Source organism: Hordeum vulgare, chromosome 4H (assembly GCF_904849725.1).
Source record: "Hordeum vulgare subsp. vulgare chromosome 4H, MorexV3_pseudomolecules_assembly, whole genome shotgun sequence".
In the NCBI taxonomy this organism is placed as follows: domain Eukaryota; kingdom Viridiplantae; phylum Streptophyta; class Magnoliopsida; order Poales; family Poaceae; genus Hordeum; species Hordeum vulgare.
In genome coordinates this window covers 573,709,395-573,735,131 of record NC_058521.1, presented here as the reverse complement: position 1 = coordinate 573,735,131, position 25,737 = coordinate 573,709,395, and the positions used below count along the sequence as shown (strand labels likewise).

The window sequence follows — 25,737 nt, the reverse complement described above, 5'->3', positions numbered from 1 at the left end:
ATATGACCTCGTTTTCTTATTTTTGACGTTTACTAGTTTCTTATTTTTGACGTTTGTGATATGTTTTAGCTTGCCCCTCCCGTGTACATTGCCACATTTGCCTCGACAACGGAGACGAGTTTAACACAAGAATTTCACCGCTCCCTCTCTACCCCGACAACACGAGCACCGCCACGACCTCTGTGACTTTTCCCACCGCGCTTGACACCCAACGACTAGTAGTAGTAGTACTAGTACTAGTAGTAGTAGTAGTAGTAGTAGTAGTTTTCTTATTTTTGACGTTTGTGATATGTTTTAGCTTGCCCCTCCCGTGTCCATTGCCACATTTGCCTCGACAACGGAGACGAGTTTAACACAAGAATTTCACCGCTCCCTCTCTACCCCGACAACACGAGCACCACCACGACCTCTGTGACTTTTCCCTCCGCGCTTGACACCCAACGACTAGTAGTAGTAGTAGTACTACTACTACTACTACTACTAGTAGTAGTAGTAGTAGTAGTAGTAGTAGTAGTAGTAGTAGTTTTCTTATTTTTGACGTTTGTGATATGTTTTAGCTTGCCCCTCCCATGTCCATTGCCACATTTGCCTCAACAACGGAGACGAGTTTAACACAAGAATTTCACCGCTCCCTCTCTACCCCGACAACACGAGCACCGCCACGACCTCTGTGACTTTTCCCACCGCGCTTGACACCCAACGACTACTAGTAGTAGTAGTAGTAGTAGTACTAGTAGTAGTAGTAGTAGTAGTAGTAGTAGTAGTAGTAGTAGTAGTAGTAGTAGTAGTACTAGTAGTAGTAGTAGTAGTAGGGGCAAGCATAAGGAACAAATAGATAGTTGCATGTTGGATGCGATCATACCAGCACTAAAGCACCGGATCCCATTAGAACTCCGAAGTTAAGCGTGCTTGGGCGAGAGTAGTACTAGGATGGGTGACCTCCTGGGAAGTCCTCGTGTTGCATTCCCCTTTTTAAATATATTTTTGCGCCACGTGACAAGGATGACGCTGGACCGTGATCTATATGACCTCGTTTTATTATTTTTGATGTTTACTAGTTTTCTTATTTTTGACATTTGTGATATGTTTTAGCTTGCCCCTCCCGTGTCCATTGCCACATTTGCCTCGACAACGGAGACGAGTTTAACACAAGAATTTCACCGCTCCCTCTCTACCCCGACAACACGAGCACCGCCACGACCTCTGTGACTTTTCCCACCGCGCTTGACACCCAACGACTAGCAGTAGTAGTAGTAGTAGTAGTACTAGTAGTAGTACTAGTAGTAGTAGTAGTAGTATCAGTAGTAGTAGTTTTCTTATTTTTGACATTTGTGATATGTTTTAGCTTGCCCCTCCCGTGTCCATTGCCACATTTGCCTCGACAACGGAGACGAGTTTAACACAAGAATTTCACCGCTCCCTCTCTACCCCGACAACACGAGCACCGCCACGACCTCTGTGACTTTTCCCACCGCGCTTGACACCCAACCACTAGTAGTAGTAGTAGTAGTAGTAGTAGTAGTACTAGTAGTAGTAGTAGTAGTAGTAGTAGTAGTAGTAGTAGTTTTCTTATTTTTGACGTTTGTGATATGTTTTAGCTTGCCCCTCCCGTGTCCATTGCCACATTTGCCTCGACAACGGAGACGAGTTTAACACAAGAATTTCACCGCTCCCTCTCTACCCCGACAACACGAGCACCGCCACGACCTCTGTGACTTTTCCCACCGCGCTTGAAACACAACGACTAGTAGTAGTAGTAGTAGTAGTACTAGTAGTAGTAGTAGTTTTCTTATTTTTGACGTTTGTGATATGTTTTATCTTGCCCCTCCCGTGTCCATTGCCACATTTGCCTCGACAACGGAGACGAGTTTAACACAAGAATTTCACCGCTCCCTCTCTACCCCGACAACACGAGGACCGCCACGACCTCTGTGACTTTTCCCACCGCGCTTGACACCCAACGACTAGTAGTAGTAGTAGTACTACTACTACTACTACTAGTAGTAGTAGTAGTAGAAGTTTTCTTATTTTTGACGTTTGTGATATGTTTTAGCTTGCCCCTCCCGTGTCCATTGCCACATTTCCCTCGACAACGGAGACGAGTTTAACACAAGAATTTCACCGCTCCCTCTCTACCCCGACAACACGAGCACCGCCACCACCTCTGTGACTTTTCCCACCGCGCTTGACACCCAACGACTAGTAGTAGTAGTAGTAGTAGTAGTAGTAGTACTAGTAGTAGTAGTAGTACTAGTAGTAGTAGTAGTAGTAGTAGTTTTCTTATTTTTGACGTTTGTGATATGTTTTAGCTTGCCCCTCCCGTGTCCATTGCCACATTTGCCTCGACAACGGAGACGAGTTTAACACAAGAATTTCACCGCTCCCTCTCTACCCCGACAACACGAGCACCGCCACGACCTATGTGACTTTTCCCACCGCGCTTGACACCCAACGACTAGTAGTAGTAGTAGTAGTAGTAGTAGTACTAGTAGTAGTAGTAGTAGTAGTAGTAGTAGTAGTACTAGTAGTAGTAGTAGTAGTAGTAGTAGTAGTAGTAGTAGTAGTAGTACTAGTAGTAGTAGTAGTAGTAGTAGTAGTAGTAGTAGTAGTAGTAGTAGTAGTAGTAGTAGTAGTAGTAGTAGTAGTAGTAGTAGTAGTAGTAGTAGTAGTAGTAGTAGTAGGGGCAAGCATAAGGAACAAATAGATAGTTGCATGTCGGATGCGATCATACCAGCACTAAAGCACCGGATCCCATCAGAACTCCGAAGTTAAGCGTGCTTGGGCGAGAGTAGTACTAGGATGGCTGACCTCTTGGGAAGTCCTCGTGTTGCATTCCCCTTTTTAAATATATTTTTGCGCCACGTGACAAGGATGACGCGGGACCGTGATCTATATGACCTCGTTTTCTTATTTTTGACGTTTACAAGTTTTCTTATTTTTGAAGTTTGTGATATGTTTTAGCTTGCCCCTCCCGTGTCCATTGCCACATTTGCCTCGACAACGGAGACAAGTTTAACACAAGAATTTCACCGCTCCCTCTCTACCCCGACAACACGAGCACCGCCACGACCTCTGTGACTTTTCCCACTGCGCTTGACACCCAACGACTAGTAGTAGTAGTAGTAGTAGTAGTAGTAGTAGTAGTAGTAGTAGTAGTTTTCTTATTTTTGACGTTTGTGATATGTTTTAGCTTGCCCCTCCCGTGTCCATTGCCACATTTGCCTCGACAACGGAGACGAGTTTAACACAAGAATTTCACCGCTCCCTCTCTACCCCGACAACACGAGCACCGCCACGACCTCTGTGACTTTTCCCACCGCGCTTGACACCCAACGACTAGTAGTAGTAGTAGTAGTAGTAGTAGTACTAGTAGTAGTAGTAGTAGTAGTAGTAGTAGTAGTAGGGGCAAGCATAAGGAACAAATAGATAGTTGCATGTCGGATGCGATCTTACCAGCACTAAACACCGGATCCCATCAGAACTCCGAAGTTAAGCGTGCTTGGGCGAGAAAGCGTGCTTGGGCGAGAGTAGTACTAGGATGGGTGACCTCCTGGGAAGTCCTCGTGTTGCATTCTCCTTTTTAAATATATTTTTGCGCCACGTGACAAGGATGACGCGGGACCTGATCTATATGACCTCGTTTTCTTATTTTTGACGTTTACTAGTTTTCTTATTTTTGACGTTTGTGATATGTTTTAGCTTGCCCCTCCCGTGTCCATTGCCATATTTGCCTCGACAACGGAGACGAGTTTAACACAAGAATTTCACCGCTCCCTCTCTACCCCGACAACACGATCACCGCCACGACCTGTGTGACTTTTCCCACCGCGCTTGACACCCAACGACTAGTAGTAGTAGTAGTAGTAGTAGTAGTAGTAGTTTTCTTATTTTTGACGTTTGTGATATGTTTTAGCTTGCCCCTCCCGTGTCCATTGCCACATTTGCCTCGACAACGGAGACGAGTTTAACACAAGAATTTCACCGCTCCCTCTCTACCCCGACAACACGAGCACCGCCACGAGCTGTGTGACTTTCCCACCGCGCTTGACACCCAACGACTAGTAGTAGTAGTAGTAGTAGTAGTAGTAGTAGTAGTAGTAGTAGTTTTCTTATTTTTGACGTTTGTGATATGTTTTAGCTTGCCCCTCCCGTGTCCATTGCCACATTTGCCTCGACAACGGAGACGAGTTTAACACAAGAATTTCACCGCTCCCGCTCTACCCCGACAACACGAGCACCGCCACGACCTCTGTGACTTTTCCCACCGCGCTTGACACCCGACGACTAGTAGTAGTAGTAGTAGTAGTAGTAGTAGTAGTAGTAGTAGTAGTAGTAGTAGTACTAGTAGTAGTAGTAGTAGTAGTAGTAGTAGTAGTAGTAGTAGTAGGGGCAAGCATAAGGAACAAATAGATAGTTGCATGTCGGATGCGATCATACCAGCACTAAACACCGGATCCCATCAGAACTCCGAAGTTAAGCGTGCTTGGGCGAGAGTACTACTAGGATGGGTGACCTCCTGGGAAGTCCTCGTGTTGCATTCCCCTTTTTAAATATATTTTTGCGCCACGTGACAAGGATGACGCGGGACCTGATCTATATGACCTCGTTTTCTTATTTTTGACGTTTACTAGTTTTCTTATTTTTGACGTTTGTGATATGTTTTAGCTTGCCCCTCCCGTGTCCATTGCCACATTTGCCTCGACAACGGAGACGAGTTTAACACAAGAATTTCACCGCTCCCTCTCTACCCCGACAACACGAGCACCGCCACGACCTCTGTGACTTTTCCCACCGCGCTTGACACCCAACGACTAGTAGTAGTAGTAGTAGTACTAGTAGTAGTAGTTTTCTTATTTTTGACGTTTGTGATATGTTTTAGCTTGCCCCTCCCGTGTCCATTGCCACATTTGCCTCGACAACGGAGACGAGTTTAACACAAGAATTTCAGCGCTCCCTCTCTACCCCGACAACACGAGGACCGCCACGACCTCTGTGACTTTTCCCACCGCGCTTGACACCCAACGACTAGTAGTAGTAGTAGTAGTAGTAGGAGTAGTAGTAGTAGTAGTAGTAGTAGTAGTAGTAATTTTCTTATTTTTGACGTTTGTGATATGTTTTAGCTTGCCCCTCCCGTGTCCATTGCCACATTTGCCTCGACAACGGAGACGAGTTTAACACAAGAATTTCACCGCTCCCTCTCTACCGCGACAACACGAGCACCGCCACGACCTCTGTGAATTTTCCCACCGCGCTTGACACCCAACGACTAGTAGTAGTAGTAGTAGTAGTAGTAGTAGTAGTAGTAGTAGTATTAGTAGTAGTAGTATTAGTAGTAGTAGTAGTAGTAGTAGTAGTAGTAGTAGTAGTAGTAGTAGTAGTAGTAGTAGTTGTAGTAGTAGTAGTAGTAGTAGTAGTAGTAGTAGTAGTAGTAGTAGTAGTAGTAGTAGTAGTTGTAGTAGTAGTAGTAGTAGTAGTAGTAGTAGTAGTAGTAGTAGTAGTAGTAGTAGTAGTAGTAGTAGTAGTAGTAGTAGTAGTAGTAGTAGGGGCAAGCATAAGGAACAAATAGATAGTTGCATGTCGGATGCGATCATACGAGCACTAAAGCACCCGATACCATTAGAACTCCGAAGTTAAGCGTGCTTGGGCGAGAGTAGTACTAGGATGGGTGACCTCCTCGGAAGTCCTCGTGTTGCATTCCCCTTTTTAAATATATTTTTGCGCCACGTGACAAGGATGACGCGGGACCGTGATCTATATGACCTCGTTTTCTTATTTTTGACGTTTACTAGTTTTCTAATTTTTGACGTTTGTGATATGTTTTAGCTTGCCCCTCCCGTGTCCATTGCCACATTTGCCTCGACAACGGAGACGAGTTTAACACAAGAATTTCACCGCTCCCTCTCTACCCCAACAACACGAGCACCGCCACGACCTGTGTGACTTTTCCCACCGCGCTCGACACCCAACGACTAGTAGTAGTAGTAGTAGTAGTAGTAGTAGTAGTAGTAGTAGTAGTAGTAGTAGTAGTAGTAGTAGTTTTCTTGTTTTTGACGTTTGTGATATGTTTTAGCTTGCCCCTCCCGTGTCCATTGCCACATTTGCCTCGACAACGGAGACGAGTTTAACACAAGAATTTCACCGCTCCCTCTCTACCCCGACAACACGAGCACCACCACGACCTCTGTGACTTTTCCCACCGTGCTTGACACCCAACGACTAGTAGTAGTAGTAGTAGTAGTAGTAGTAGTAGTAGTAGTACAAGTAGTAGTAGTAGTAGTAGTACTAGTAGTAGTAGTAGTAGTAGTAGTAGTAGTAGGGGCAAGTATAAGGAACAAATAGATAGTTGCATGTCGGATGCGATCATACCAGCACTAAAGCACCGGATCCCATCAGAACTCCGAAGTTAAGCGTGCTTGGGCGATGGGTGACCTCCTGGGTAGTCCTCGTGTTGCATTCCCCTTTTTAAATATATTTTTACGCCACGTGACAAGGATGACGCGGGACCGTGATCTATATGACCTCGTTTTCTTATTTTTGACGTTTACTAGTTTTCTTATTTTTGACGTTTGTGATATGTTTTAGTTTGCCCCTCCCGTGTCCATTGCCACATTTGCCTCGACAACGGAGACGAGTTTAACACAAGAATTTCACCGCTCCCTCTCTACCCCAACAACACGATCACCGCCACGACCTGTGTGACTTTTCCCACCGCGCTTGACACCCAACGACTAGTAGTAGTAGTAGTAGTAGTAGTAGTAGTAGTAGTAGTTTTCTTATTTTTGACGTTTGTGATATGTTTTAGCTTGCCCCTCCCGTGTCCATTGCCACATTTGCCTCGACAACGGAGACGAGTTTAACACAAGAATTTCACCGCTCCCTCTCTACCCCGACAACACGAGCACCGCCACGACCTCTGTGACTTTTCCCACCGCGCTTGACACCCAACGACTAGTAGTAGTAGTAGTAGTAGTAGTAGTAGTAGTAGTAGTAGTAGTAGTAGTAGTAGTAGTAGTAGTAGTAGTTTTCTTCTTTTTGACGTTTGTGATATGTTTTAGCTTGCCCCTCCCGTGTCCATTGCCACATTTGCCTCGACAACGGAGACGAGTTTAACACAAGAATTTCACCGCTCCCTCTCTACCCCGAAAACACGAGCACCGCCACGACCTCTGTGACTTTTCCCACCGCGCTTGACACCCAACGACTAGTAGTAGTAGTAGTAGTAGTAGTAGTAGTAGTAGTAGTAGTAGTAGTAGTAGTAGTAGTAGTAGTAGTAGTAGTAGGGGCAAGCATAAGGAACAAATAGATAGTTGCATCTCTGATGCGATCAGGGAAGTCCTCGTGTTGCATTCCCCTTTTTAAATATATTTTTGCGCCACGTGACAAGGATGACGCGGGACCGTGATCTATATGACCTCGTTTTCTTATTTTTGACGTTTACTAGTTTTCTTATTTTTGACGTTTGTGATATGTTTTAGCTTGCCCCTCCCGTGTCCATTGCCACATTTGCCTCGACAACGGAGACGAGTTTAACACAAGAATTTCACCGCTCCCTCTCTACCCCGACAACACGAGCACCGCCACGACCTCTGTGACTTTTCCCACCGCGCTTGACACCCAACGACTAGTAGTAGTAGTAATAGTAGTAGTAGTAGTAGTTTTCTTATTTTTGACGTTTGTGATATGTTTTAGCTTGCCCCTCCCGTGTCCATTGCCACATTTGCCTCGACAACGGAGACGAGTTTAACACAAGAATTTCACCGCTCCCTCTCTACCCCGACAACACGAGCACCGCCACGACCTCTGTGACTTTTCCCACCGCGCTTGACACCCAACGACTAGTAGTAGTAGTAGTAGTAATACTAGTAGTACTAGTAGTAGTAGTAGTAGTAGTAGTAGTAGTAGGGGCAAGCATAAGGAACAAATAGATAGTTGCATGTCGGATGCGATCATACCAGCACTAAAGCACCCGATACCATCAGAACTCTGAAGTTAAGCGTGCTTGGGCGAGAGTAGTACTAGGATGGGTGACCTCCTGGGAAGTCCTTGTGTTGCATTCCCCTTTTTAAATATATTTTTGCGCCACGTGACAAGGATGACGCGGGACCGTGATCTATATGACCTCGTTTTCTTATTTTTGACGTTTACTAGTTTTCTTATTTTTGACGTTTGTGATATGTTTTAACTTGCCCCTCCCGTGTCCATTGCCACATTTGCCTCGACAACGGAGACGAGTTTAACAAAAGAATTTCACCGCTCCCTCTCTACCCCAACAACACGAGCACCGCCACGACCTCTGTGACTTTTCCCACCGCGCTTGACACCCAACGACTAGTAGTAGTAGTAGTAGTAGTAGTAGCAGTAGTAGTAGTAGTAGTAGTAGTTTTCTTGTTCTTGACGTTTGTGATATGTTTTAGCTTGCCCCTCCCGTGTCCATTGCCACATTTGCCTCGACAACGGAGACGAGTTTAACACAAGAATTTCACTGCTCCCTCTCTACCCCGACAACACGAGGACCGCCACGACCTCTGTGACTTTTCCCACCGCGCTTGACACCCAACGACTAGTAGTAGTAGTAGTAGTAGTAGTAGTAGTAGTAGTAGTAGTTTTCTTATTTTTGACGTTTGTGATATGTTTTAGCTTGCCCCTCCCGTGTCCATTGCCACATTTGCCTCGACAACGGAGACGAGTTTAACACAAGAATTTCACCGCTCCCTCGCTACCCCGACAACACGAGCACCGCCACGACCTCTGTGACTTTTCCCACCGCGCTTGACACCCAACGACTAGTAGTAGTAGTAGTAGTAGTAGTAGTAGTAGTAGTAGTAGTAGTAGTAGTAGGGGCAAGCATAAGGAACAAATAGATAGTTGCATGTCGGATCCGATCATACCAGCACTAAAGCACCCGATATCATGAGAACTTCGAAGTTAAGCGTGCTTGGGCGAGAGTAGTACTAGGATGGGTGACCTCCTGGGAAGTCCTCGTGTTGCATTCCCCTTTTTAAATATATTTTTGCGCCACGTGACAAGGATGACGCGGGACCGTGATCTATATGACCTCGTTTTCTTATTTTTGACATTTACTAGTTTTCTTATTTTTGACGTTTGTGATATGTTTTAGCTTGCCCCTCCCGTGTCCATTGCCACATTTGCCTCGACAACGGAGACGAGTTTAACACAAGAATTTCACCGCTCCCTCTCTACCCCAACAACACGAGCACCGCCACGACCTCTGTGACTTTTCCCACCGCGCTTGACACCCAACGACTAGTAGTAGTAGTAGTAGTAATAGTAGTAGTAGTAGTAGTAGTAGTAGTTTTCTTGTTCTTGACGTTTGTGATATGTTTTAGCTTGCCCCTCCCGTGTCCATTGCCACATTTGCCTCGACAACGGAGACGAGTTTAACACAAGAATTTCACCGCTCCCTCTCTACCCCGACAACACGAGCACCGCCACGACCTCTGTGACTTTTCCCACCGCGCTTGACACCCAACGACTAGTAGTAGTAGTAGTAGTACTAGTAGTAGTACTAGTAGTAGTAGTAGTAGTAGTAGTAGGGGCAAGCATAAGGAACAAATAGATAGTTGCATGTTGGATGCGATCATACCAGCACTAAAGCATCGGATCCCATCAGAACTCCGAAGTTAAGCGTGCTTGGGCGAGAGTAGTACTAGGATGGGTGACCTCCTGGGAAGTCCTTGTGTTGCATTCCACTTTTTAAATATATTTTTGCGCCACGTGACAAGGATGACGCGGGACCGTGATCTATATGACCTCGTTTTCTTATTTTTGACGTTTACTAGTTTTCTTATTTTTGACGTTTGTGATATGTTTTAAATTGCCCCTCCCGTGTCCATTGCCACATTTGCCTCGACAACGGAGACGAGTTTAACACAAGAATTTCAGCGCTCCCTCTCTAACCCGACAACACGAGCACCGCCACGACCTGTGTGACTTTTCCCACCGTGCTTGACACCCAACGACTAGTAGTAGTAGTAGTAGTTTTCTTATTTTTGACGTTTGTGATATGTTTTAGCTTGCCCCTCCCGTGTCCATTGCCACATTTGCCTCGACAACGGAGACGAGTTTAACACAAGAATTTCACCGCTCCCTCGCTACCCCGACAACACGAGCACCGCCACGACCTCTGTGACTTTTCCCACCGCGCTTGACACCCAACGACTAGTAGTAGTAGTAGTAGTAGTAGTAGTAGGGACAAGCATAAGGAACAAATAGATAGTTGCATGTCGGATGCGATCATTCCAGCACTAAAGCAACGGCTCCCATCAGAACTCCGAAGTTAAGCGTGCTTTGGCGAGAGTAGTACTAGGATGGGTGACCTCCTGGGAAGTCCTCGTGTTGCATTCCTCTTTTTAAATATATTTTTGCGCCACGTGACAAGGATGACGCGGGACCGTGATCTATATGACCTCGTTTTCTTATTTTTGACGTTTACTAGTTTTCTTATTTTTGACGTTTGTGATATGTTTTAGCTTGCCCCTCCCGTGTCCATTGCCACATTTGCCTCGACAACGGAGACGAGTTTAACACAAGAATTTCACCGCTCCCTCTCTACCCCGACAACACGAGCACCGCCACGACCTGTGTGACTTTTCCCACCGCGCTTGACACCCAACGACTAGTAGTAGTAGTAGTAGTAGTAGTAGTAGTAGTAGTAGTAGTTTTCTTATTTTTGACGTTTGTGATATATTTTAACTTGCCCCTCCCGTGTCCATTGCCACATTTGCCTCGACAACGGAGACGAGTTTAACACAAGAATTTCACCGCTCCCTCTCTACCCCGACAACACGAGCACCGCCACGACCTCTGTGACTTTTCCCACCGCGCTTGACACCCAACGACTAGTAGTAGTAGTAGTAGTAGCAGTAGTAGCAGTAGTAGCAGTAGTAGCAGTAGTAGCAGTAGTAGCAGTTGTAGCAGTAGTAGTAGTAGTAGCAGTAGTAGCAGTAGTAGCAGTAGTAGCAGTAGTAGCAGTAGTAGTAGTAGTAGAAGTAGTAGTAGTAGGGGCAAGCAGAAGGAACAGATAGATAGTTGCATGTCGGATGCGATCATACCAGCACTAAAGCACCGGATCCCATCAGAACTTCGAAGTTAAGCGTGCTTGGGCGAGAGTAGTACTAGGATGGGTGACCTCTTGGGAAGTCCTCATGTTGCATTCCCCTTTTTAAATATATTTTTGCGCCACGTGACAAGGATGACGCGGGGCCGTGATCTATATGACCTCGTTTTCTTATTTTTGACGTTTACTAGTTTTCTTATTTTTGACGTTTGTGATATGTTTTAGCTTGCCCCTCCCGTGTCCATTGCCACATTTGCCTCGACAACGGAGACGAGTTTAACACAAGAATTTCACCGCTCCCTCTCTACCCCGACAACACGAGGACCGCCACGACCTCTGTGACTTTTCCCACCGCGCTTGACACCCAACGACTAGTAGTAGTAGTAGTAGTAGTAGTTTTCTTATTTTTGACGTTTGTGATATGTTTTAGCTTGCCCCTCCCGTGTCCATTGCCACATTTGCCTCGACAACGGAGACGAGTTTAACACAAGAATTTCACCGCTCCCTCTCTACCCCGACAACACGAGCACCGCCACGACCTCTGTGACTTTTCCCACCGCGCTTGACACCCAACGACTAGTAGTAGTAGAAGTAGTAGTACTAGTAGTAGTAGTAGTAGTAGTAGTAGTAGTAGTAGTAGTAGTAGTAGTAGTAGTAGGGGCAAGCATAAGAAACAAATAGATAGTTGCATGTCGGATGCGATCATACCAGCACTAAAGCACCGGATCCCATCAGAACTCCGAAGTTAAGCGTGCTTGGGCGAGAGTAGTACTAGGTTGGGTGACCTCCTGGGAAGTCCTCGTGTTGCATTCCCCTTTTTAAATATATTTTTGCGCCACGTGACAAGGATGACGCGGGACCGTGATCTATATGACCTCGTTTTCTTATTTTTGACGTTTACTAGTTTTCTTATTTTTGACGTTTGTGATATGTTTTAGCTTGCCCCTCCCGTGTCCATTGCCACATTTGCCTCGACAACGGAGACGAGTTTAACACAAGAATTTCACCGCTCCCTCTCTACCCCGACAACACGAGCACCGCCACGACCTCTGTGACTTTTCCCACCGCGCTTGACACCCAACGACTAGTAGTAGTAGTAGTACTAGTAGTACACTACTGGAATCCAGAAATTTGCCGTCAGCCAGTTCTTTACCGTCTGCTGGCTGACGGCAAAGAACCTCTTTGCCATCAGTTGACACAATACAGACGGCAAAGAACTGACACATGGCAAAAATACTATTTGCCATGTGTGGGTCCTTTGCCGTTTGCCAGCAGACGGCAAAGAGCCCCACGGCAGACGGCAAAGGGGACGCGTGGGTCCCATGCCTGCCGTGTCCGAAATCCGAGGGCCTTTGCCGTCCGCGGGCCTTTGCTGTCTGCCATACGGCCCTTTGTCGTCTGCCATACGGCCCTTTGCCGTCGGGGGGCGGACGGCAAAGGGGCAGCCCTATAACGGCCGTTACCCCCCCTCGCTCACTGTCTCTCTCTCTCACCCCGACCACTCTCTCTCTCCACGGCGGCGACCCCCTCCCCGCGGCGAGCCCACCCCCCCCGGCGTCCCCCTCCCCGTGGGATCCCCTCCCCGAGAGGGCACCTCCCCTGCGGCGCGCCCCCTGCCGCCGCCGCCCCCTGCCGCTGCCGCCTGCCGCCGCCGCCCCCTGCCGCCGCCGCCCCCTGTCGCGCGCCCGCGCCACCTGCCGTCGCCGCCCCCTGCCGTCGCCGCCCCCTGCCGCCGCCCCCTGCCGTCGCCGCCCCCTGCCGCCGCCGCCCCTGCTGCGCGCCACCTGCCGTCGCCGCCCCCTGCCGCCGACGCCCCCTGCGGTGAGCCCCCAGCCGCGCGCCCCCTGCCGCCGACGCCCCCTGCCGCCGCCCCCTGCCGGTGAGTTTTTCCTGTTTTTCTTTTTAAAAAAGTTAATTACTTTAGTTAGTTTATTAGGTTAGTTTTTTTATTATATATAGGGTAATTTAGTTAGTTTATTTCGTTAGATTATTAGGCTAATTAGGTTAGTTAGTTAGGTTAGAAGAAAAAAGCAGAAGGAAAAAAAGCAGGAGAAGAAGAAGAAGAAGAAGAAGAAGAGGAGGAGGAGGAGGAGGAGAAAAAAGAAGAAGAAGAAGAAGAAGAAGAAGAAGAAGAAGAGAGGAGGAGGAGGAGAAAGAGGAGGAGAAAGAAGAAGAAGAAGAAGAAGAAGAAGAAGAAGAAGAAGAAGAAGAAGAAGAAAAAGAATAGAAGGAGAAAAAGAGGAGGGGGAGTAGGAGGAGAAAAAAGAAGAAGAAGAAGAAGAAGAAGAAGAAGAAGAAGAAGAAGAAGAAGAAGAAGAAGAAGAAGAAGAAAAAGAGGAGAGAGGAGAAGAAGAAAGAAGAGGAAAAGGGAACCCCGGCACCCCGAAACTGACCCTCGACCCCCGACCCCTGACGCCCGACGCCACTGACCCCCGACCATCGACCTCCGACGCCACTGACCCCCGACCCCCGACCACCGACGCCACTGACCCCCGACGCCACTAACCCTCGACCCCCGACGCCACTGCCCCCGACCCAGACCCTCGGCCCACGACTCCCGACCCCCGACGCTCGACGCCACCAACCCCCGACCCCCGACGCCACTGACACCCGACGTCACTGACCTTGGACCCCCGACGCCACTGACCCTGGACCCCCAACGCCACTGACCCCCCACAACCGACGCCACTAACCCCCCGACCCCCGATGCCACCGACCCTCGACGGCACTGACTCCCGACGCCACTAAGCCCCGACCCCCGACACCTCTTCTGCCTTCTTTTGAACGAGAAGGTGCTTTTCGGCCTTCCAGAGGCCCACGGGGTCATAGTTTTGTAAATTATGAGTTAGGTCACATATTTTCCGATCATGTTAATTATAAAAAACATCGTATTTGTGTTGATCGGGTGAATTTCAATGTGCAGTTGTTCGACGACCTCCACGTGCGTTGGACGAGCTCCGCCCTTGCGTTTGTTGGTGAGCACAAATGACTTCTCCTCCTACCCCCTTAATTTGCTCTGTCCCGGTCTTCGTGCCGATGAAACTTGCTAGCTATAGGTTTCTTCAATCATGAGTATGCGTGACCAGTATGCGTCTCCCGTTCGAAAGGGCGACATCTATAAATATGCATTTCTTTGCATATTTATAACCGCCATCCTTTCGAATTGTCCAACATTATCCATGGACAGCCCGAGTATGTGTAGATTGGGTTTGTTTTCCCGTATGCTGTGCTCCGGATCCGATGTGGAATTTCGTCAGTGCCTCCCCTGTTGTTCTCCGGGTACACATCCTCTCTGCTTATTGCCGAGACGTGTATCAGGAGAACAGCGGGGAGGTGCTGCCGAAATTCTGCGTCGCATCTAGAGCAGAGCATGGGAAAACGAACCCAGTCTACACATACTCGGGTGGGATTAGGACCTATCTTTACCTATTAGCGTGTAGGTTGCATGGACGTAATAAAACTGACAAACTTGATTAGCGTATGAACATAGATGATGAATTATGTATTTATTTCTTGTGCCCCCATAGGTAGCTAGGCAACATGAGTGATCGTGCTTGGATGTACACTGGTCACCCTAGTCAGAAAGACATGACCCATGAATGGTTAACAAAAACCAGGGGGTTTGTGAGAGCCGCATTTGCAAATGGCCAGCAAAAAACATGGTGCCCCTGTCCCAACTGCGACAACTGGAAAAAGCAGACAGAGTTTGAAATGGGTAAACACTTGCAGAAGTGGGGTTTTACGCCTAATTATACGGTGTGGACTTTTCATGGTGAGTCTGACCAACGTGCCAGAGCTGAGGTGATTCGTCGTCGCACCGACGAGCATGGTACCGGGATTGAAGACATGGTGCAAGACTTTGATGATGCTCGGGATTTGGACGATGAGATGGAGGAATCTGCAAAGGCCTTCTATGAAATGCTGGAGTCTTCAAAACGTCCTCTCCACGAGCAGACTGAGCTTTGTCAGCTGGATGCCATCGCGCAAGTAATGGCTCTGAAGGCTCAATTCAACCTAGGCAGAGAATGCTACGACGCGATGATGACGATATTTGGACGCTTCTTTAATCCAATGCAACATTCGATTTTGCATCTCCCGACCGAGGCAAGAATGGGGGGGCCCGTTCAAAATCGATGGTGCTACTCAACTGAGAGGATGCAGAAGACGCTTCGAGCTAAGTGTAAAAATAAATGTAGAATTGAAGCATCGATGGCCGAGGCATTCATTACTGAGGAGGCGGCAAACTTCGTGACAGCACACTACGAAGCCAAAAATTATCATTTGCATAACCCGAAGCCTCGGTACAATGATGGCGATCGAGAAAAAGTTCGATCCAACCTCAGCCTATTCAAAGGTAAGCTCGCACCATCCGATGCTTCGAAAGGGAAATCATTGGATGTCAAAGAATGGCGGACCATTTCATTGTATATCTTCACCAACCTAACAGAAGTGCGGCCGTACATCGAGTAAGTTCTCGGTAATTTATTGTTCCGCAACTTCTAATTTCTTTGAACCACTCTTATTCCCGGATATTTGATATAGTCGATACGTCGCCGAATTCTCGGATGGAGCGGTCATCGAAAAGGATTCCGTCGAAGAGTATGAGCTTCTCGCAAAGCATGGAGGCGACTATCCTGGTTTCATCTCTTGGTTCAAACAAAGGGTAATTAATTACCATTAAGGGCCCATTTGACTTATTGGTCTAATTTGCGGCTAATGCATCCATTCTTTCGTATTAAACTTGTAGGCTGATGCAGAGTCTATGGACGCCGAGTTGAGACAAGTCGCTAATGGTTTTGACTATAAGGTCCGTTCATTTGACAAATACAACATCAACGGGTATCACTTTCGTACCTTTGGCAAAGAGCTATCTATGCCCGACCTAAAGACTACAAATTGTTCTGTCTCTGCTATCGGCGAAGGAGACACCGAGTATTATGGAAGGGTTGAAGCAATTTATGAACTTCTATTCTATGGTGAAAACCCACCGACCGTCGTAGTCTTCAAATGTTATTGGTTTGAGCCGAGGGAGACTAGAAGGACTCATGAACATATAGGACTAGTCGAAATCAACCAAAACACCCACTTAGATGTTCCCGATGTCTATATTACGGCTCAACTGGCGACACAAGTTTTCTATCTACCGTGGGCCTGCCAAACTGATCCAAATCTCAAAGGTTGGGATGTCGTTTATGAAGTGCCACCACATTTTAGACCACCTACCCTCAATGAAGAGGATTACGAACCTCACATTAACCCAGACACATATGAAGGAGAATTCTTCCAAGAAACATGTATGTCCAAGAAACGTTTCAAGAACCGCTCTACTTCACCCCAGAACATTGAAGTAGACAGCGACAGTGAATCCGTCTTAACCCCTGAGCCCGAAGAGGAAGAGCTGGAAGAAGAAGAGGTTACTGCTGCGGATGACCTGTCACTTCTTGACCGATTACATAATGGTGGCCTTCCACATGTTCTTCTAGATAGTGATGATGATGATGCATTTATTGATGATAGTGATGATCATGATGCATTTATTGACCCCGAAGCATATATAGACGAGGACGATTGTTATTAGTTCATGTCAGGTATTCAACTATTATACTATATATAAATTTTGAGTTCATGTTAGGTATTGAATTTTTATTAGTCATGTTGGTATTTATGTTGTACTAATTTCATTTACTCTTTGTCATGACAGGTGTTGAAAGATGGTGGGAAAGGGTCGAAAGCATGCCGCGGCTGCTTCTTCGTCGGCGGGTGATGGGATGGGTACTTCCATTCCTGCCTCGCCTCTTCGGAGAGTGTTGCTCTCTACTATGCAAGGAGCGGCCCCCGTGAGAGGAGGTCGACCACCCGCGAAGCCGAGAGGCACTAAAGGTACACGCTGTATTCATGTTGGTATTTATGTTGTACTCATGTTGTATGCATATTGGTATTTATATACATTTTATTACTCATGTTGGTATTTATATTGTACTAAAGGTACACGTGGCCGCGGGAGAGGTAGGGCTACACGGTCTCCGCCACCACCCCAAGCTGATTCACCTGAGCACAGGAGGACTTCTAGGGTGGATTCGTCTGAGGTGGAGGCTACACGGTCTCCGGTTCACGAGCCTCGGGTCGACGAGCCTTTGACCCACGAGACTCGTGTCCCAGAGGCTTCCTTCCACACGACTGCGGAGCACAGCAGGGATGAGGGTACGTCCCAAGGGACCCAGTGGGATCCCTGGCCAGAGCCAACTGGCCATGCTGGTAGCGACGAGGAGTTGGGTGAGGGGGATACCGTCTACCAGCGTGGTAGTTCGGGGCTCCCGCTCGTGCCAGCGACCCCCGAGCAGAGGTGCTCGATTAGGCCAAATGGGGACAAGTAAGTTAATTTACTCTTATTTAACCTTTTGCCTTCGCGTTTTCTCAAATATCTAATGTTTTGGCTTTAATTTGTCATACTGTAGGGGTTGGATTGTTGCCAATGGTGTCCGCAAGCCCAACAGCTTCCTCGGTGTTCTTTGCCGTCAAAACTTCCCAGGGTTTGTTACGTTGCCCGGTCGGGAGCGAGAGGTAGGGATGACCTGGGAGCACTACTTGGGTGCCCCGGCCCCGCCGGAGGTGGAGATCGACGGTGTTCTGTGTGCCACGAGGGCGGACATGGTGATCCGAAAGTTCTGGGTAATTTCTCTTTCACACAATTATAAATTAACCATAGCTATTTATTGTACTAATCGGTGTTGTCTCGTTTGCAGACCTTCTACAGGTGTGAGGAGGGATACGAGGACGACGCGGCAAAGGTTATCGAAACCGAATGTCGCCGCCTACTTCAAAACTTCCGGCACGAGGCTCGGGTGCAGGCTGTTCGAGACTACTATGCCACGCGGCGTATTAGGATTGATAAGGCGAAGTGCCGTGATGCTAAGATGGAGAAGGAGCATTACATGAAGGTAATTACATATTATTAAGGCTTTGTAGTTAGTTTCCTTGATTTGGTTCTTACGCACTCAAATTTCTCTTTATTAACTTAGGTGCCCCCTAGATGGTGTGTGGATAAGATGGATTGTTGGGAGGCCTTGGTGGACCAGTGGTGCTCCGAAACGTGGGAGACCAGGCACAACAACGCCAAGGAGAGGCGTGGCAAAATGGTTGGCGTGCCACACCATCAAGGGAGCGTCAACTTAATCCAATTTGGCGAGAACTGGGTATGTGGTTTGCTTCATGCCTCATGCAATTCATTCTTAATGCTATCTTGAGCCCTTTACCAATACAATTTTCTGCTCTCTCTCTTTTAGGCGCGTCACAATAAGACGGAGGCGCCACAGATGTACGACCTGTATGCGATGGCCCATACTGCCTCGTACAAGAAGGTCAAGGCATTCTGTGAGTCTGACCTCGAGCATCCAGAAAACTTCACCAACATCTCCTCCCACGACAAGCTCGTGAAGTACAGAGATCACGGGAAGGCGAGGAAAGGGGAGGACTTTAACCCGAGCGAGGGGCCTATTGATCCAGAGCTGGTGATGATAGCTGGCAACGGGAGGCCCCATGGCTCGATCGCCATTGGAGACGGCCTTATACGTTGTCCTAGCACTCTCCGGCAGATAAAGGCACGCCAAACGAGCTCTTGTCCGGAGATAACACGTCGTCCACGGCCAGTCGAGCTCGCCATCGAGGTTAGTTTAATGGACTCAACTATCTTTCCGCATTATGTTGTGCGTTGGAACCAATATGATTACATTGCTAACAATGAGTTGTGTTGCAGGCTGCTATTCAGAAAGAGAGAGCGGCAATGCAGGCGGCTATGGCGGAGAAGGATAAGGAAATTAGGGAGCTGGAGGAGAGGACGACTGCATTGGTGGAGGCGGAGAGGGCACGGAATGAAGCGTCTACCAGGGCCATATACGAGCTCTTCGTGGTAAGTTTCTTCTTCATGTTATTTCAAATCTTGCATTTGAATGTCCGTTTCATTAATAAATCAAAAGTTTGACTTGTCGAAATCAAATGTACAGTCTATGTGCGAGAAGAATGGCCAAGTCCCTCCGCCGATGCCAGTCATTAACGTGGCGGGGACGGTGAGTTTCATTTCAGTGGAGTGATCTTAAGAGTGTCCTCATGCTAACTACACATTGCAAACGATGTTTGGTGCAGAATATGTCCCGAAACGCATCGCACGACCCTTCTACAGTCGAGCCTTCTGCAGGGCAGCCTTCTCCAGGTGAAACAAGCCAGAGCCACCGTGCGTCACCCTAACTTAGGTATGTTATTTCTAGTGTTTTAATAAAAAATAGCTAGACTTCCATCTAATGACATAATTAGCTTAGTTAGCTCCAAAATAGCTAGACTTCCATCTAATGACATAATTAGCTTAGTTAGCTCCAACATGTCCTATTTAATAAAAAAAGACCTATACTTAGCTAATTATCCTCGAAATGACATAATTAGGTCCAAAAAGGCATTCTTAGCCAATTTAGCCCGAAGAAGGGGACCAGAAGAGAAAAAGAGGAAAAATGAAAGGAAGGAAGAGGAAAAATGAGGAGAAGAAGGAGGAGAGGGAGGAGGAGAAGAAGAAGGAGAAGAAGGAGGAGAAGGAGAAGGAGCTCCTCCTTCCCCTTCTTCTTCCTCCTTCTTCCTCCTTCTCCTTCTCCTTCTTCTTCTCCTTCTCCTTCTTCTTTTCTTCTTCTTCTCCTCTTCCTTCTTCTTCTCCTCCTCCTCCTCCTTATTTTACTTCTTCTTCTCTATCTCTTCTTCTACGTAGCTTAGACTTATCCAAGAAAGGCTAAATTGGCTAATTATCCTACGAAATGACATAATTAGTTTAGTTAGCTCCAAAATGGCCTATTTAATAAAAAATGACCTATACTTAGCTAATTATCCTCGAAATGACATAATTAGGTCCAAAAAGGCATTCTTAGCCAATTTAGCCCGAAGAAGGGGACAAGAAGAGAAAAAGAGGAAAATGAAAGGAAGGAATAGGAAAAAGGAGAATAAGAAGGAGGAGAGGGAGGAGGAGAAGAAGAAGGAGAAGAAGAAGGAGAAGAAGGAGGAGAAGGAGAAGGAGCTCCTCCTTCCCCTTCTTCTTCCTCCTTTTTCCTCCTTCTCCTTCTCCTTCTTCTTCTCCTTCTCCTTCTTCTTTTCTTCTTCTTCTCCTCTTCCTTCTTCTCCTCCTCCTCCTCCTCCTCCTCCTTATTTTACTTCTTCTTCTCTATCTCTTCTTCTACGTAGCTTAGACTCATCCAAGAAAGGCTGAATTGGCTAATTATCCTACGAAATGACATAATTAGCTTAGTTAGCTCCAAAATGGCCTATTTAATAAAAAAGACCTATACTTAGCTAATTATCCTCGAAATGACATAATTAGCTCCAAACAGGCATTCTTAGCCAATTTAGCCCGAAGAAGGGGACCAGAAGAGAAAAAGAGGAAAATGAAAGGAAGGAAGAGGAAAAAGGAGAAGAAGAAGGAGGAGAGGGAGGAGGAGAAGAAGAAGGAGAAGAAGGAGGAGAAGGAGAAGGAGCTCCTCCTTCCCCTTCTTCTTCCTCCTTCTTCCTCCTTCTCCTTCTCCTTCTTCTTCTCCTTCTCCTTCTTCTTTTCTTCTTCTTCTCCTCTTCCTTCTTCTTCTCCTCCTCCTCCTCCTCCTCCTCCTTATTTTACTTCTTCTTCTCTATCTCTTCTTCTACGTTGCTTAGACTCATCCAAGAAAGGCTAAATTAGCCAATTGTCCTACGAAATGACATAATTAGCTTAGTTAGCTCCAAAATGGCCTATTTAATAAAAAAAGACCTATACTTAACTAATTACCCTCGAAATGACATAATTAGCTCCAAAAAGGCATTCTTAGCCAATTTAGCCCGAAGAAGGGGACCAGAAGAGAAAAAGAGGAAAATGAAAGGAAGGAAGAGGAAAAAGGAGAAGAAGAAGGAGGAGAGGGAGGAGGAGAAGAAGAAGGAGAAGAAGGAGGAGAAGGAGAAGGAGCTCCTCCTTCCCCTTCTTCTTCCTCCTTCTTCCTCCTTCTCCTTCTCCTTCTTCTTTTCTTCTTCTTCTCCTCTTCCTTCTTCTTCTCCTCTTCCTTCTTCTTCTCCTCCTCCTTATTTTACTTCTTCTTCTCTATCTCTTCTTCTACGTAGCTTAGACTCATCCAAGAAAGGCTAAATTGGCCAATTATCCTACGAAATGACATAATTAGCTTAGTTAGCTCCAAAATGGCCTATTTAATAAAAAAAGACCTATAGTTAGCTAATTATCCTCGAAATGACATAATTAGGTCCAAAAAGGCATTCTTAGCCAATTTAGCCCGAAGAAGGGTACCAGAAGAGAAAAAGAGGAAAATGAAAGGAAGGAAGAGGAAAAAGGAGAAGAAGAAGGAGGAGAGGGAGGAGGAGAAGAAGGAGAAGAAGGAGGAGAAGGAGAAGGAGCTCCTCCTTCCCCTTCTTCTTCCTCCTTCTTCCTCCTTCTCCTTCTCCTTCTTCTTCTCCTTCTCCTTCTTCTTTTCTTCTTCTTCTCCTCTTCCTTCTTCTTCTCCTCCTCCTCCTCCTCCTCCTCCTCCTTATTTTACTTCTTCTTCTCTATCTCTTCTTCTACGTAGCTTAGACTCATCCAAGAAAGGCTAAATCAGCCAATTGTCCTACGAAATGACATAATTAGCTTAGTTAGCTCCAAAATGGCCTATTTAATAAAAAAAGACCTATACTTAGCTAATTATCCTCGAAATGACATAATTAGCTCCAAAAAGGCATTCTTAGCCAATTTAGCCCGAAGAAGGGGACCAAAAGAGAAAAATAGGAAAATGAAAGGAAGGAAGAGGAAAAAGGAGAAGAAGAAGGAGGAGAGGGAGGAGGAGAAGAAGAAGGAGAAGAAGGAGGAGAAGGAGAAGGAGCTCCTGCTTCCCCTTCTTCTTCCTCCTTCTTCCTCCTTCTCCTTCTCCTTCTTCTTTTCTTCTTCTTCTCCTCTTCCTTCTTCTTCTCCTCCTCCTCCTCCTTATTTTACTTCTTCTTCTCTATCTCTTCTTCTACGTAGCTTAGACTCATCCAAGAAAGGCTAAATTGGCCAATTATCCTACGAAATGACATAATTAGTTTAGTTAGCTCCAAAATGGCCTATTTAATAAAAAAGACCTATACTTAGCTAATTACCCTCGAAATGACATAATTAGCTCCAAAAAGGCATTCTTAGCCAATTTAGCCCGAAGAAGGGGACCAGAAGAGAAAAAGAGGAAAATGAAAGGAAGGAAGAGGAAAAAGGAGAAGAAGAAGGAGGAGAGGGAGGAGGAGGAGAAGAAGGAGAAGAAGGAGGAGAAGGAGAAGGAGCTCCTCCTTCCCCTTCTTCTTCCTCCTTCTTCCTCCTTCTCCTTCTCCTTCTCCTTCTCCTTCTTCTTTTCTTCTTCTTCTCCTCTTCCTTCTTCTTCTCCTCCTCCTCCTCCTCCTCCTCCTCCTCCTTATTTTACTTCTTCTTCTCTATCTCTTCTTCTACGTAGCTTAGACTCATCCAAGAAAGGCTAAATTGGCCAATTATCCTACGAAATGACATAATTAGCTTAGTTAGCTCCAAAATGGCCTATTTAATAAAAAAGACCTATACTTAGCTAATTACCCTCGAAATGACATAATTAGCTCCAAAAAGGCATTCTTAGCCAATTTAGCCCGAAGAAGGGGACCAGAAGAGAAAAAGAGGAAAATGAAAGGAAGGAAGAGGAAAAAGGAGAAGAAGAAGGAGGAGAGGGAGGAGGAGAAGAAGAAGGAGAAGAAGGAGGAGAAGGAGAAGGAGCTCCTCCTTCCCCTTCTTCTTCCTCCTTCTTCCTCCTTCTCCTTCTCCTTCTTCTTTTCTTCTTCTTCTCCTCTTCCTTCTTCTTCTCCTCTTCCTTCTTCTTCTCCTCCTCCTTATTTTACTTCTTCTTCTCTATCTCTTCTTCTACGTACCTTAGACTCATCCAAGAAAGGCTAAATTGGCCAATTATCCTACGAAATGACATAATTAGCTTAGTTAGCTCCAAAATGGCCTATTTAATAAAAAAAGACCTATACTTAGCTAACTACCCTCGAAATGACATAATTAGCTCCAAAAAGGCATTCTTAGCCAATTTAGCCCGAAGAAGGGGACTAGAAGAGAAAAAGAGGAAAATGAAAGGAAGGAAGAGGAAAAAGGAGAAGAAGAAGGAGGAGAGGGAGGAGGAGAAGAAGAAGGAGAAGAAGGAGGAGAAGGAGAAGGAGCTCCTCCTTCCCCTTCTTCTTCCTCCTTCTTCCTCCTTCTCCTTCTCCTTCTTCTTCTCCTTATCCTTCTTCTTTTCTTCTTCTTCTCCTCTTCCTTCTTCTTCTTCTCCTCCTCCTCCTCCTCCTCCTCCTTATTTTACTTCTTCTTCTCTATCTCTTCTTCTACGTAGCTTAGACTCATCCAAGAAAGGCTAAATTAGCCAATTGTCCTACGAAATGACATAATTAGCTTAGTTAGCTCCAAAATGGCCTATTTAATAAAAAATGACCTATACTTAGCTAATTATCCTCGAAATGACATAATTAGCTCCAAAAAGGCATTCTTAGCCAATTTAGCCCGAAGAAGGGGACCAGAAGAGAAAAAGAGGAAAATGAAAGGAAGGAAGAGGAAAAAGGAGAAGAAGAAGGAGGAGAGGGAGGAGGAGAAGAAGAAGGAGAAGAAGGAGGAGAAGGAGAAGGAGCTCCTCCTTCCCCTTCTTCTTCCTCCTTCTTCCTCCTTCTCCTTCTCCTTCTTCTTTTCTTCTTCTTCTCCTCTTCCTTCTTCTTCTCCTCCTCCTCCTCCTTATTTTACTTCTTCTTCTCTATCTCTTCTTCTACGTAGCTTAGACTCATCCAAGAAAGGCTAAATTGGCCAATTATCCTACGAAATGACATAATTAGCTTAGTTAGCTCCAAAATGGCCTATTTAATAAAAAAGACCTATACTTAGCTAATTACCCTCGAAATGACATAATTAGCTCCAAAAAGGCATTCTTAGCCAATTTAGCCTGAAGAAGGGGACTAGAAGAGAAAAACAGGAAAATGAAAGGAAGGAAGAGGAAAAAGGAGAAGAAGAAGGAGAGGGAGGAGGAGAAGAAGAAGGAGAAGAAGGAGGAGAAGGAGAAGGAGCTCCTCCTTCCCCTTCTTCTTCCTCCTTCTTCCTCCTTCTCCTTCTCCTTCTTCTTTTCTTCTTCTTCTCCTCTTCCTTCTTCTTCTCCTCCTCCTTATTTTACTTCTTCTTCTCTATCTCTTCTTCTACGTAGCTTAGACTCATCCAAGAAAGGCTAAATTGGCCAATTATCCTACGAAATGACATAATTAGCTTAGTTAGCTCCAAAATGGCCTATTTAATAAAAAAAGACCTATACTTAGCTAATTATCCTTGAAATGACATAATTAGGTCCAAAAAGGCATTCTTAGCCAATTTAGCCCGAAGAAGGGTACCAGAAGAGAAAAAGAGGAAAATGGAAGGAAGGAAGAGGAAAAAGGAGAAGAAGAAGGAGGAGAGGGAGGAGGAGAAGAAGGAGAAGAAGGAGGAGAAGGAGAAGGAGCTCCTCCTTCCCCTTCTTCTTCCTCCTTCTTCCTCCTTCTCCTTCTCCTTCTTCTTCTCCTTCTCCTTCTTCTTTTCTTCTTCTTCTCCTCTTCCTTCTTCTTCTCCTCCTCCTCCTCCTCCTCCTCCTTATTTTACTTCTTCTTCTCTATCTCTTCTTCTACGTAGCTTAGACTCATCCAAGAAAGGCTAAATTGGCTAATTATCCTACGAAATGACATAATTAGCTTAGTTAGCTCCAAAATGTCCTATTTAATAAAAAATGACCTATACTTAGCTAATTATCCTCGAAATGACATAATTAGGTCCAAAAAGGCATTCTTAGCCAATTTAGCCCGAAGAAGGGGACAAGAAGAGAAAAAGAGGAAAATGAAAGGAAGGAAGAGGAAAAAGGAGAAGAAGAAGGAGGAGAGGGAGGAGGAGAAGAAGAAGTTGAAGAAGGAGGAGAAGGAGAAGGAGCTCCTCCTTCCCCTTCTTCCTCCTTCTACTTCTCCTTCTTCTTCTCCTTCTCCTTCTTCTTTTCATCTTCCTCTCCTCTTCCTTCTTCTTCTCCTCCTCCTCCTCCTCCTCCTTATTTTACTTCTTCTTCTCTATCTCTTCTTCTACGTAGCTTAGACTTATCCAAGAAAGGCTAAATTGGCTAATTATCCTACGAAATGACATAATTAGCTTAGTTAGCTCCAAAATGGCCTATTTAATAAAAAATGACCTATACTTAGCTAATTATCCTCGAAATGACATAATTAGCTCCAAAAAGGATTCTTAGCCAATTTAGCCCGAAGAAGGGGACAAGAAGAGAAAAAGAGGAAAATGAAAGGAAGGAAGAGGAAAAAGAAGAAGAAGGAGGAGGAGAGGGAGGAGGAGAACAAGAAGGGGACAAAAGGATAAGAAGAAGAAGGAGAAGAAGGAGAAGAAGAAGGAGAAGAAGGAGAAGGAGAAGGAAGAGGAAAAGAAGAAGAAGGAGAAGAAGAAGGAGAAGGAGCTCCCGCTCCTTCTCCTTCTTCTTCTCCTTCTTCTTCTTTTCCTCTTCCTTCTCCTTCTCCTCCTCCTCCTCCTCCTCCTCCTCCTTTTTCTTCTTCTTCTCCTCTTCCTTCTCCTTCTCCTCCTCCTCCTCCTTCTTTTACTTCTTCTTCTCTTTGTCTTCTCCTATAGTTAGCTA

The 25,737-nt window shown here is 45.9% G+C and overlaps 10 non-coding genes and 2 pseudogenes across 10 annotated transcripts; all 12 read left to right on the top strand.

Moving 5' to 3' along the window:
- The first annotated feature begins 848 nt into the window (after positions 1-848).
- Positions 849-967, top strand: LOC123451598. The gene has a single exon (XR_006632435.1). It is a non-coding gene; the product is annotated as a 5S ribosomal RNA (ribosomal RNA).
- A 1,750-nt stretch (positions 968-2,717) lies between these two features.
- Positions 2,718-2,836, top strand: LOC123451278. Its single transcript, XR_006632164.1, has one exon. It is a non-coding gene; the product is annotated as a 5S ribosomal RNA (ribosomal RNA).
- A 603-nt stretch (positions 2,837-3,439) lies between these two features.
- On the top strand, positions 3,440-3,575 carry LOC123451422 (annotated as a pseudogene).
- Positions 3,576-4,423: 848 nt separating this feature from the next.
- LOC123451350 lies at positions 4,424-4,541 on the top strand. The gene has a single exon (XR_006632233.1). It is a non-coding gene; the product is annotated as a 5S ribosomal RNA (ribosomal RNA).
- A 1,038-nt stretch (positions 4,542-5,579) lies between these two features.
- LOC123451445 lies at positions 5,580-5,698 on the top strand. The gene has a single exon (XR_006632320.1). It is a non-coding gene; the product is annotated as a 5S ribosomal RNA (ribosomal RNA).
- Positions 5,699-6,352: 654 nt separating this feature from the next.
- On the top strand, positions 6,353-6,457 carry LOC123451482 (annotated as a pseudogene).
- A 1,481-nt stretch (positions 6,458-7,938) lies between these two features.
- Positions 7,939-8,057, top strand: LOC123451382. Its single transcript, XR_006632263.1, has one exon. It is a non-coding gene; the product is annotated as a 5S ribosomal RNA (ribosomal RNA).
- An 817-nt stretch (positions 8,058-8,874) lies between these two features.
- On the top strand, positions 8,875-8,993 carry LOC123451463. Its single transcript, XR_006632335.1, has one exon. It is a non-coding gene; the product is annotated as a 5S ribosomal RNA (ribosomal RNA).
- A 597-nt stretch (positions 8,994-9,590) lies between these two features.
- LOC123451285 lies at positions 9,591-9,709 on the top strand. The gene has a single exon (XR_006632170.1). It is a non-coding gene; the product is annotated as a 5S ribosomal RNA (ribosomal RNA).
- A 537-nt stretch (positions 9,710-10,246) lies between these two features.
- On the top strand, positions 10,247-10,365 carry LOC123451434. Its single transcript, XR_006632310.1, has one exon. It is a non-coding gene; the product is annotated as a 5S ribosomal RNA (ribosomal RNA).
- Positions 10,366-11,058: 693 nt separating this feature from the next.
- Positions 11,059-11,177, top strand: LOC123451333. The gene has a single exon (XR_006632216.1). It is a non-coding gene; the product is annotated as a 5S ribosomal RNA (ribosomal RNA).
- Positions 11,178-11,771: 594 nt separating this feature from the next.
- LOC123451664 lies at positions 11,772-11,890 on the top strand. The gene has a single exon (XR_006632491.1). It is a non-coding gene; the product is annotated as a 5S ribosomal RNA (ribosomal RNA).
- The last annotated feature ends 13,847 nt before the right edge of the window (positions 11,891-25,737 follow it).